Here is a 12,414-nt window from a genome sequence, read left to right as displayed (position 1 = left end):
GGCTCCACAAACTGATCAACAAAATCAACTTCTTCCACCTCAACCATGCGATGCCATCTTCTCTCTCGAAAAAGTCTCTTAATCGGCCAAACAACTCTCTTCCGGATCGGTAGACTCTAGCTCCACAAACATTCATAGAATTCCTTCCTCATCCCATCCCAAACTTGATTAGCCAAGCTAGCTTCAAGCTGAGCAGTCATCTCAAAAAACCTCCTCTCCACCACATCATAGAGTTTTGTAATCATCTTAGGGTCAAATCCTCTCGAAGCCATCTCCCAAGATCTTTGTAAACCCTCTGCAACAAATCCTTCCCACGCTCCTTGTGACAACCTTGAATTGTTTGCAATCTAGATTGCAACTTGCCACCTCGCATGAACAATCAAGAACCACATCACAAGTCTAGGACCACGGTTTTGCAATCTACAAAGTCTCTATGATCATGCCTGAGCAACAAGATCAATCTTCCGTCTTCGCATCCATTGATCAATTTGCAAGCCCTCTACAATTGCAAGTTAGAACCATGATCTACCACCTCACAACACTACCAGATCAAGACCAACTCAGATCTACTTCTCCAACCCAAGTCCTAGTGCAAACTACCTCAGCTTTGGTAATCTGTTTACATGCTCAGGAGCTCCCGCTCTAATACCACTTGATGCAGTGCAAGGTAGGAGAATCCCTAAAGGAGATGTCCTAGCCCCCAGCAAATAACCACACAGTGGAAACACAATAACAATACATGATCTGATATCAAATCACAACTCTTTATTCATAAAATAACTGTTACATGCAATGTGCTAGGCTGTAAGGCCTTCTTGGTTACGGCAAAATATAAAGCAAGTGATAGTTCTACAAGATCCTACAAGACCTAATCCAAACACTAGCTAGTCCATATCCATAGTCTAGTAGAAACCTCCAAGAACTTGTGCTCGCAAGCCACCAAGAAACCTCCTTGTTTCTAAACTGTAGCCACTAGCTCTTCTCAAAAACTCGCAACTCCACCACAATCCTATTGTAAATTGCCTCACATTCGGCACTCTATCCATAGACTTAGGAAAACTCACTCCTCACTTCCTCCTCTCTAAGCTTCTACTAAGAAGAGATCACACCTTGAAGCCTTCACCTTCCAAAGCTTGATTAGAAATGCTCATATGCCTTTTTTAAATAGGCACTTACCACCCAAAAAATATTAAATGCATGATTTATCCATAACCTTCTAGAATTCCATCTACACAATATCCACAACTTTCTAGAATTTCCACCCACACACCTCGATAAATGGAATGACAACCATTTTTTATTTTATTTTTCTATTTATGCCACCTATTCACCTCAAAAATAGAAATTCCTTTTTTTTTCTTTTTTCCTTTTTCCCTTATTTTATTTTATTATTATTTTCCCTTCTATTTTGGTCACTTTCTCTCTCCTTCACAATTTTTTTTTTAAATTTAAAATTTAAAATTTCCCATGCAAGATGCTCTTGTATCAATTAGCCTTTGCATTCACCAGAGAATTGACCATCTCATGTTTTTCCTCTGTATGAGGAATTAGAGCTAGTTCTTTGATTTGGTCTTCTATGATATTCTAGTTATCAAATTTATGTGCATAATCTTGAGTGATCCTCTCATGAATTAGAGCTAGTTCTTTGATTTGGTCTTCCATGATATTCTAGTTATCAACTTTATGTGCATAATCTTGAACCATCCTCCACATGCTTTCATCCCCTAGCTTACTTTGAGTCCAAACCCTCCCCTTCTTTTCAACCTCAGCAATAGCTTCTAGCCCATTCATCTTCCTCCTTGTAGTGTGAAGTTACACAATGAGCCATTTAGTGATGTCATCCTACCTATTATAGTGAATTTAGAGATTGTCCACCTTCTTTCCAACATGATCAAGATCATAGTGGTCATTAGTAGGGGTGGTTTTCATAATAGAAGGGGAGACAATATTACAAGGAAGCATATGATTATAAATACTTATGGGGAATAAGATGGGGAAAGATGGGTTTTGAAACAAGGAGGGGGATTTCACAATAGTATTTTCTAGGGTCCAATCAGACTTAGTAGACCATGAGAATGAGGAAAATTTTGACACAACCGCAATTTTTTCCTTAGGATGGTCAATGCCAAGGGTGTTGTATAAATATCTTTTCTAATAGGGTCAACCCTAGTAGACTTGGAAGAATGGGAGGCTTTAGTAGCTAGCTAAGTAGGGTTTATCTTAGGGTTATTGAGATCTACTATGAGACAAGACTCAAGTTCAACCTAAGGCATCATGGCTATAATCAAAATTATAAAAGCATAGGAGAGGAAGACCCCCATTTCTTTTAACTTTAGAAATCAATTGAGATAGAGCAGAAAATACCCAATACATGAAACTAAACTTTATATCATGGCAAAAATTGTTAAGCATAGGGAAGATACGAATGAAAAACCTCTTAAATCTTCCCTTAGAATTGATGAACTTGATCAACACCAACGCAACATCGTTCCACTCATCTAAAAGACCTTGTCTATTATACGCATTGATACTTTTACAAGGATTGAGAAATATTTTAATGTCTAGCATATAGTGGCCCTTAGAATTTCTAGGCACGCCTTTACCTTCTTCTATCAAACCAATAGCCACCTAAATAGATTCCAGTTGATTGACATCTCACCAATGACTACCTTGCCTTTGTCCTAAGACTCTCCAAAAATTTCAAACAACTTTAATTTGCATCCTTTCATACCCTTGACATACTAATAGAAATGTCCAACATGAATAATAGACCATACATGTCAAAATTCTTTTTATTTCATTACAAGATTTTGGTTCAATTTTCTTTAGTTCACCCTACCATAGAAGAGAGATAGATTTTTATAAGGGAAAAAAAGAGAGAGGGAAGAAATGAAAACCAAAGAAAAACAAGAGAGTTAATCCAAAACTCAAAGCCCAAATAAAATGAATAGTCTTTCCCATCACCATACATTTTAGAACGAAGTGCCATAATTTCTAGAACAGAAATATCCTTTACAATCTCTCCATTACCTTCTTGAAAAGTGTACTAGCACTGAAAATTGTACACCATTTCAAGAAGTCCTTTACTTTTAATGATGATATCTCTTGCTTCCTTTCCTAGGGTACTTATTATATTCATAACATCACCTTCCACTATAATTTGACAACTTGAAGTTTTTAATTGGTGGTGCAATTTCAATTAATAAAAAAATTGTGCTGTGTAAAAATATTGTGTATTTGTTTCCTTTCCTATTTCTTGGATGTGTTTTTAATCTACAAACGTATCAAAGCAAATGGTTGCTTTTATTTGAGATCGCTACGAAGATTTACGAATTGTCCATGATGTAAAGAGAGTCACACAGTTTTTTTTTGAAGTAGTGAATAATTAGCGTCTTCAAATTTTTTAAAATTAGCTATTGTGGGACAAATTTTTTTTTTTTTATAATCCCAATCAAAAGAAGAAATGATTCTACTTAGAGGCAATTTCAATGCAATAAGTCAAGTGAAAAGTGAAGAGGTACCAATCCACCTCTTAAAGTGAAAAAATATTTTCAGATTTTATTTTTGAAAATGAACTTTTGAACTATCTCCTTTAAAATTGACTTTTTACATGGACTAAACTAGCAATTGTAACGAAAAGCAATAGAAATATATTATTTTTGTGCAAGGAGGATAATTGATAATAAAATTAAATATGAATACTTTCTATGAAGAAACATTTGTGCAATTATGTAAAGTTGAACAATGACTATCTTATTACTAAAACTAATTTTTGAGAAATATCTATCTTAGTTCTGACTATAAACATGATTATCCTTAAATCAATTGTTGATAATTTAAAGCAACCCATGACAACTACTAAAGCTAAAAAAATATGATTAAAAAAAAAAAAGTTAAGTAAAAAAAGAAAAATATTATTAAATTATTCTCACAATTAATGTGTAGTTTTTGACTTCATTTGATAAGTTTAAAGCAACCGGTAACATATAAAATAAAACTAAAAAAAGAAAAAAATCTTTCTTAGGATCTGATAATTACCATATCACCTTGAAACTCATCATGCATTCATTCCATCTAAAATATTCTTTCAAATTTTAGGAAATGTGGTTCAAGAATTTGAGTTTTTTATCCATGTTGAAAATTTGTAGAGAAAGAATACTCTTTGTTTCGATGTCTAGAAGGTTTCAACTAGTAAAAGAGACATATTTCATTATCTCAAAATAAAATAGTAGAGTTTGACATACTTTAAGAACATATTCCTTTAAAAAAAAATTTTTTTTTTTATAGATAAAATTAATGATCAAATCATTAATGAATAGATAACAATGTTAACATTAATCCTTATTAAAAAAGGATCTAGACAAAATCCTTTCTATGTAAGATATCTTCTAGAGGGAAAAACATAGATGGTTAAATGGCTAAGGGAGGGTTGACAAAACATAAATAATTTTTACTTGTTAACTAACATTAGAAAATAGAGTAAAGTGATTTTCACTAGTGGCACTTCCACTAGAGAAAGGATATGTACGATGAACACAAAATTCAACATGACACAACTAACTAATTTTCATAACTATTTGAGGTGCCACCTAGTGACATCTCTAAAGTTGAGATTCAAATAAATTTTTAAAAGATATTCTTATATTCTTTTCATTCAAGAAGATAGTAACTTCCTCCAACCCTTGGAAATAATTGACCCATGTGTTACTTTTAATGTCTCTAGATAAAGCACTAGGCTCAAATGGCTTCATGATAATTTTCTTAGAGAGGTTAGGAGTTTATTGGTAGATATATTTGTATAGGTTTGAAAGAATATCTAGTTACTGAAGAGCTTAGTAATACCTTCATAGATCTCATCCACAAATTACAAAACCCAACAAATTTCACAAATTTAGACCTCCCTCTTTATGCAACATTGCATACAAGATTTTCTCAAGGTAATTTAATTGAGATTTGTCATTCTCATCGCCTAGATTAAATCAAAAGAGAAAGAAGATCATGTAATATTAGTTTGAATATTTTATAATCATGTATTACTGAGACATATTGTAGATCACAAGCTTAACTAAGTCACAAGGTTAATGAAGGGAGACTGTATTCATCGAGTAACTACAATATCGTTTGAGTGATTGGTAAAGGAATACAGACCATAGTTTTTCCCAAGAAAGTTTATAGCATTCACTCACTATTTTTATACAGATAATGAGCTCATTTTAAGCCTATGTCATGACCTTTTTGATGAACAAATTTTCCCACTTTTTGGCCAAGTTTGACACTAAAATGGATATTTTTAACAAAAAATTCATTTTCAAATACATATTACTAAAAAACCATAAAGAATTTGATGATGATGCAAACTAGTAATTTTTAGCATTTTCTATATAGTTTCTAACAATATTTTAAAATAATTTTATTTGAAGTCTATTTTACCATCACCTTTGAGAAGTGAGAAGTGGTTTATACAAAAAATGACATTTTCAAAAAGTGATGAGTGATTTGATAAACATAACCTTTTTTTTAAAATATGATAATTATAAAATTCTTTGAATGCTAGAGTAGTAACATCAATATCTAGCAAGTTTTGTTGGTTTTTTTTAGTTTCATAAAAAAATAAAGGTTTTATTTGGTGACAAAGTGACACTAATGATAATTTAAACATAGGTTTCTTTTGATCAAAATAACTTGATTTGAATTTATCAAAATAAAACATTTCTTGACTTGCCAGAAATATAACACACATAGATTTGATGATCATACTTTTTAACAATCTTATTCTTTACTTTTATATTTTTCTCAAAGCTTTAAATGGAGATTTCTAAAATGACAAAAAACCTATAATTAATAAAAAATCACAATAAACACAATATATGCTAAAAATATATTCATTACAAAGCTTATTGAAAGGACAAAACTTTTCCAATTTTAGTTTTAGAATTTAAACTTATTTGGCCCTTGTTTGAGCCCTCCAAAGAGAAAAAATTTACATAAATTAAGAACAAATTTGGAAATTTCCATTTTTAGATGCTTTGCACGAAGTATGCTTCACTTAAAGCCCTTTTTTAGGTCTTCGTCCAGAGAGGCTTCAAATGAAGCCATCAAGGTGGTTTAACACATTTTGATGAGGACTTCATGCAAAGCCCCTTGTGGTTGTTTCTCGACCACAATGATGTCTGCATGGGAAGGCCCAGGGTGGCTTCAAATGAAGCCCTTGTGTAGTCAAGGGGCTTCGAGCAAAGCCCCTTGGGTGGCATGAGGTTTCGCTTGAAGTCACCTTGGGTGATAGGGGGCTTCACTTGAAGCCCCATGCCACCCTTTTGGTAGCCAAGGGTCTTCACTCGAAGCCCCTTGGTTGCATTGTTGGCATAAAAAAGAAAGACTTATTGGCCAAAGGGTATTTGTAAGAAGTTTGTTGGCCAAAAAAAGAAAATTAATCAATTTTATTTGATATAAAAAATAACTAACTTGCCTTCAATTTTTAAATCAATACAAAACAACCTTACAAGGAGTTTGTTGTTTTTGAAGAAAAATGAAGAAGAATGAAGACAATTTGAAATGTTTTGATAGTTTTTTGAAGACTGAAGACAATTCAAAATATTTTGATAATTTTTTAAAAATTGAAGATGGAATAAAAGCAAGGAAGACAAAGTAAATCTGCAAGAAATAGATCACTTGGTGCAGAATAGAGAAATCATGAAAACACTTTAGCAAATTATCACTAAAAAAAGAGAAGGTATGCATATGTGTAAATTCATATGGATGTGTGTATTTTCAATTTTATAATTAATTTTCTAAATTTATTCATTAGTATGCATGTAGGTCTTAACAAACAATCACAAGATGATCAAATACATGTTGAAAAAGATTTGAGTCATGACAATCGAAGACATGATAATTCAGGATATGAAGAAATGAAAGTTAGAGAAGGGTAAGGATCAATTGCTCAAATTGGTATGGATGAACACATAATACTAGCCACAAGTTTAAAGAAAAATATCACTCATAGAAATTTAGATCATTTACTTACAATGGATGTGGATAAATTAAAATTACTTGCTTATATTAAATCATTAATTATTTCCAAAAAATGAGCTTTGAATAAGATAGTAAAAGAAATAAGAAATAAATTTGATGTTTTGGAAACACTTGAAAAAACTCAAGTACTTGCTCATGTTCTTTTATAGAAAAAATTGGAAGAGTCATTAAAATTGCTAGATGTAGACACAACATCAAAAAAGAGAAAATTTTCTAACATGCAAAATGATATTATTAAAAATGTTAAGAAAGGTTCGAGCACTATAGGGAAGAAAACTCAAATTAAAGATAATACCACTACAAGAAGAGTTATGTTGCAATCTAGATCATTAGTAGTTGTATATACCCCAAAATAGACAAATGTCTTCAATTTTATCACATATTAGTTTTAATAGAAAAACCATATCAAAATATAATAAGAGGAGAATGATTTTGGATGATAGTACTTTGGAAGGAAATTGGGCAATTACGTGTAGAGATCCTTATTGTGATAGGATTGATGATAGAAAAAAAAATGGTAATATCATTTTGGAATGATAATACTCATCCTTCATCAAATATTAGAGATGTTCCCGGACATAGGGTTAGCACTAACCTTTATGAACATCATACAAAACATTGGCTGGACATAACACAACATGAAATGTATGTCTCATTTTGTAGTGCAAATCTTGATATAAAGGTTGAGAAGATGTTATTTGAAAGATTCAAGCCATATTATGTTAGGAGAAACAAAGTGTTAAACTTCAACAATGTAAAAGTCATATTTCTGTCTTGAATTTTAAGTTGGTGTAAACTAATGAAATGTGTAGAAAAGGACAAAATTTATGTATATATTTTTTTTAAATTTTAAAAAATAAAAATAGTATATTTTTATAATTTTTAATGACCTTTTTTATAGTGTTAAAAATCAAACAAATTAGGGGTTATAGTTCCCACCACAGAAATAACTGAAAATAAATGCTTTTTCATCTAAATTTGAAGTATGTTATTGACGATATATGTACCTAGAACTATCAAAAAGAAATTTTTAAAAATATTGTATATTTTGTCTACTATAGCTATTTTAAGTTGAACTTTTCATAATTTAATGGTTTTTCATTCCCACCATCTTTTCCCTAGTAAATCTATGTTAACCATTATAAATGTTATATATCACCAAAGAGGACTGTCTCCTCTAGAACAATTCATCATTTTAATTTTTTTTTGGTATCATCTACTAATTTTCATATTTTTCTGAATGTGCATCATCTTCAATGTTGAAATACCTACTTGCATTATTTTGCAATTATTGTTATCGATATTGTGTCACCTATAAAAAAATTTATATTGGCATAATTTTGACTGCAAGTTCTATCTAGTGGTATTTTTATTTTTTTGAAATCCTAATTCTAATGATGAAATTGGCCTTTGAAGTGTTAAGTTCTTCAAAATTGAAAAAATCATGAAAGAAAGTGCCACATTGGATGACACTTAGACAGTTTTGGCTAGGTTCAATCCGATTGGATTGGATCCAACCAAATTAGTACGACTGAAAAGTCATTCACACAAAGTCACATGCACGAGCTTAAAATTTTTATCCACTTTAAACAGTAAAATAGGTTTATTTTAAAAATAAATTTTTATTTTTAAAATTGTTATATTTAATTCAATAAAATAGGTTTTTTAATTTTAAAGGTAAAGTTTTATTTTAAAATTCTTATATTTAATTCAATAAAATAGGTTTTTTAATTTTAAAGATAAAGTTTTATTTTTTAAATTGTTATATTTAATTCAATTAAATAGGTTTTTGATTTTAAAGATAAAGTTTTATTTTTAAATTGTTATATTTAATTCATATTTGCATTTGTAGTATTAAAAATGTTAAGTTTTACATGAAATTTCATTGAATTAGATCAATTTTATTGAAATTTTTTTTGGAAATTAGATTTTGAAAGTTATTTTTGTATTGAAATCGATTAATTAAATTTATTTTTAATCTAAAATTAATTAATTAATTTGATTTAAATCAAATATTAGAATGAATTTAGGTATTTTAAAACATTATGAAAACTATTAAAATTATTAAATAGTTAAATTATTTTATTTATTTAATATATTTAATAAATTGTTTAATCTAAATTTAACAATGCTTTAATGCAACTACTTAAGATTTTGTAGTCTTACATTTAGTCAAACATAATAAGTTTCTAAAGTTGAAAGTATTTTTCTAAATTGTTTGAACCTTTTTTTTGTTTTTTTTGTGACAAGTCCTTTTTTGTAATCATAGTCTTTTGTATGTAGATGATTTCAAGCTCTCTTTTCAAGTTTTTGTGCAATGGAGAATAAAGTGAAAAGAGAAAAAATATATGATCGAGTTAGAGATGATCAAAAGAAAGGATGGACAAAACGTAATATAGAGCCACCAATTTAAGATCCATTGATTGAAGTTGAAGAAGATCTTGTTGAAGTTCCATAAAGTATTAGGACATTTGGAAAATATGGTTTACGGTTGGAAAATTTGCTAGAGATGGATGAAGACTCTCTTTCTAGAGAAATTAAATCACCTGAACACATGATGCCTGAAAGTACAATTAAGCTACATCTAAAAAATATGCGGGAGGAATTTTTTGAAAATAAATCTTTGATTGGTAAAGCACAATTATTTGTCAGATTATTTAGGAAAAGAGAAATGACTCATGTTCTAGAGTTGTTAGGTGTGAACAATAAGAAAAGATTAGAAGATAATGTCAAGGAAACAATAGTTCAAAATTTGACAGATGCATTAAATAATATTGATAACAAAAGTTGAGTAGCTAATTTAAGTGTTTCATAGAGAGCATTGGTGACTATGATTACGAAAAAGGACTTGTCACAGAAAAAACAAGTTCGAGAAATTTCTAAAATGCTTGATCTATCTAGAAGAACTATTCAAAGATACATAAGAGGAGAAATTTGCTTGATGAGAAAATTGAAAAGAACTAGGTTAATATTTGTCGACTTCTTTAAAAGGATAGAATTTCTAAAGATGTTAGAAGACAAATTGTTGAATATTGAACCAGTTAGCCACATGTTTCTTACAATAGAAAGACACTATGCAGATCAAAGATGAAGAGATGGGTATGAAAATAACACATTCAAAACACTTTGTAGACACAATACAAAGTGAATTATTTGAAGCTTTTAAAATATAATTTGCAAATGCGAAAATTTTCCAAAGAATGTTTGAGAGCTTGCACCCATGTTTTGTAAGCATAAATAAGGTATGTGAAACTTCTTGTTAATGAAATCATATTGAGTTTTATCTTTATTTGCAATCTTTTAGAAAAGCTATGACAATACTTAAGCTAAATGTGATAATTCCTAGAAGCACAACATAATTTGTCAAGTCTTTGTTATGTGATAATGTTGAAGAGTCAGATGAATTCAATGTACAATGCATAAAAAATGCATGTACAAATTGTGGAGAGCTGCAAATATTTCCATATGAAATGGACAATATTGATGTTTCAACACCAGTTGTGTGGAATAGATTTTAGTATGAGATATATCGAACAAAGAATGGAGAAGAATAAATAAAAATAGCTTTGAAGGAAAGAAATTTTCTATATGGTGATTTTATAGATAAGTCCACACATCCAACATTTTCATGGTGCAAGATGGCAAGCAAAACAACTTTGAGATTCAAAAATTTGTTTTCCACTAGGATGTATTAAATCAATTTTAGACTTCTCTGAAAACTATAATTTTTCCCCTCAATCTAAAATTCAAGCTAAATATTATCACTCAGATCAAATTGCAATTTTTCTACAAGTTTCCTATAGACATGCACAATTTGAGGTGGATGGGGTAGAAAGTATCAATTCAAATGAACACATTATCATCAAGGAGGTCTATTTTTATCTTAGTGATGACAGGGTTCATGATAGGATCTATGTACCTCATTATTTTAGAATGTTCTTTGATGATCTCGCGAAATGTGGGATAAATACTTTAGAACATTGGATTTGATTTGATGGTTGTGTTGGTATGTGTATTTGAAAGTTAAAATTTAAAATTTCATGCACATATTTAATTAACTAAACAATTAATTATATATAGATTTGATTACTCATATATTTATTTTAATTTTTTTCCTAGGGTAATTTAAGTCTATAAAAGCGTTGAATTGGCTTGCAACACAACATGCGAGATAAAATGTTAAGTTTCTTTGGAACTTCTTTGAAAGCAGTCATGGAAAAGAACATGATGAAGTATGAGCATGTGTAAAGCATGCACTTTGCTAACATGAACTTTCAGGTATAATATTGTTATGTACTAATCAAATTTGATGTATATGACCATTTGCTAGATAATTCTTTTATATTTTGTTAAAATTGATACAATTTTCTTTCCTATATAAGTGAAAAGATAGACAAAGAAAATCAAGTTGTTGAATGGTGCAAATCTCATTTTTCTCCTTGTGATACAACATATAATAAAAATTTTATTTTGGGAAGTGCAAGGTAAACTTTCCATTTTGCTTTGATATGATTACTTTAATATTATGAATATTAACATCGATACTTGCCAATTTAATATGTTACATATATTGATCAATGAAATCCTTACAATTATCAACCTATTGTTGGAATTAGAAGATTACATCAGCTGATGACTACCAGACAACACAAACCTCCAGTAATAAGTAAGAGAAAAATCATATTTTTGTGATATTTGCATTCAAAACAATACAATGGGTCAATGAGAGAATATTGTGAATGACTATGTCTTTGAATGGACATGGACAAACATAATCAAAAGTACTGCTTATGAAGAAGATGAGAATGACATAGACATACATAATCCTATGTATTCAACTGATTACGAACGTGTTCCTGATTTAGTTGTTTCAGGTGAGTTTCTACAAACATGTTCCATTTTTATATTTATTTATTTATAGCTCCCATTATTTTTGTACATTTGTAGGTGATATCTTTGTTGTGTATGCGGATCCTCAAAATGTGGAAGGTTTAGATTATTATTTACTTAGATGCACAAAAGCAAAAATCAAGTTGACTAAACCAAGCACAGATGGTGATAACTAGTCATATGCAACTGGTTTAGTTGTTATAGAATGTATAGATTATCCTCTTATGAGATGTATACAACTAATTAGAGAGTCAGAGATTAATTGTAAACAATTATTTCTTTTCTATATTGTTAAGAATACCCAATGAAGTAAAAATCTTATTTTGTAGGCACCTATTATTAGCAAATGAAAATTGACCATAATGGTGTTCAATTTATTGAATACATGCTTGGCCAAAAAGTTTTGCATTACAACCACTTGGCTTTAGCCACAAAGATTTAGTTTGACATTATACCAAAAAAAGGATGTAGCAAACCAAAGTGGAGGTTAGA

The sequence above is a fragment of the Cupressus sempervirens genome, chromosome 11, assembly GCF_028749045.1.
Source record: "Cupressus sempervirens isolate cs-2001-9-10 chromosome 11, ASM2874904v1, whole genome shotgun sequence".
NCBI lineage: Eukaryota > Viridiplantae > Streptophyta > Pinopsida > Cupressales > Cupressaceae > Cupressus > Cupressus sempervirens.
This window is presented reverse-complemented; position numbering follows the sequence as displayed.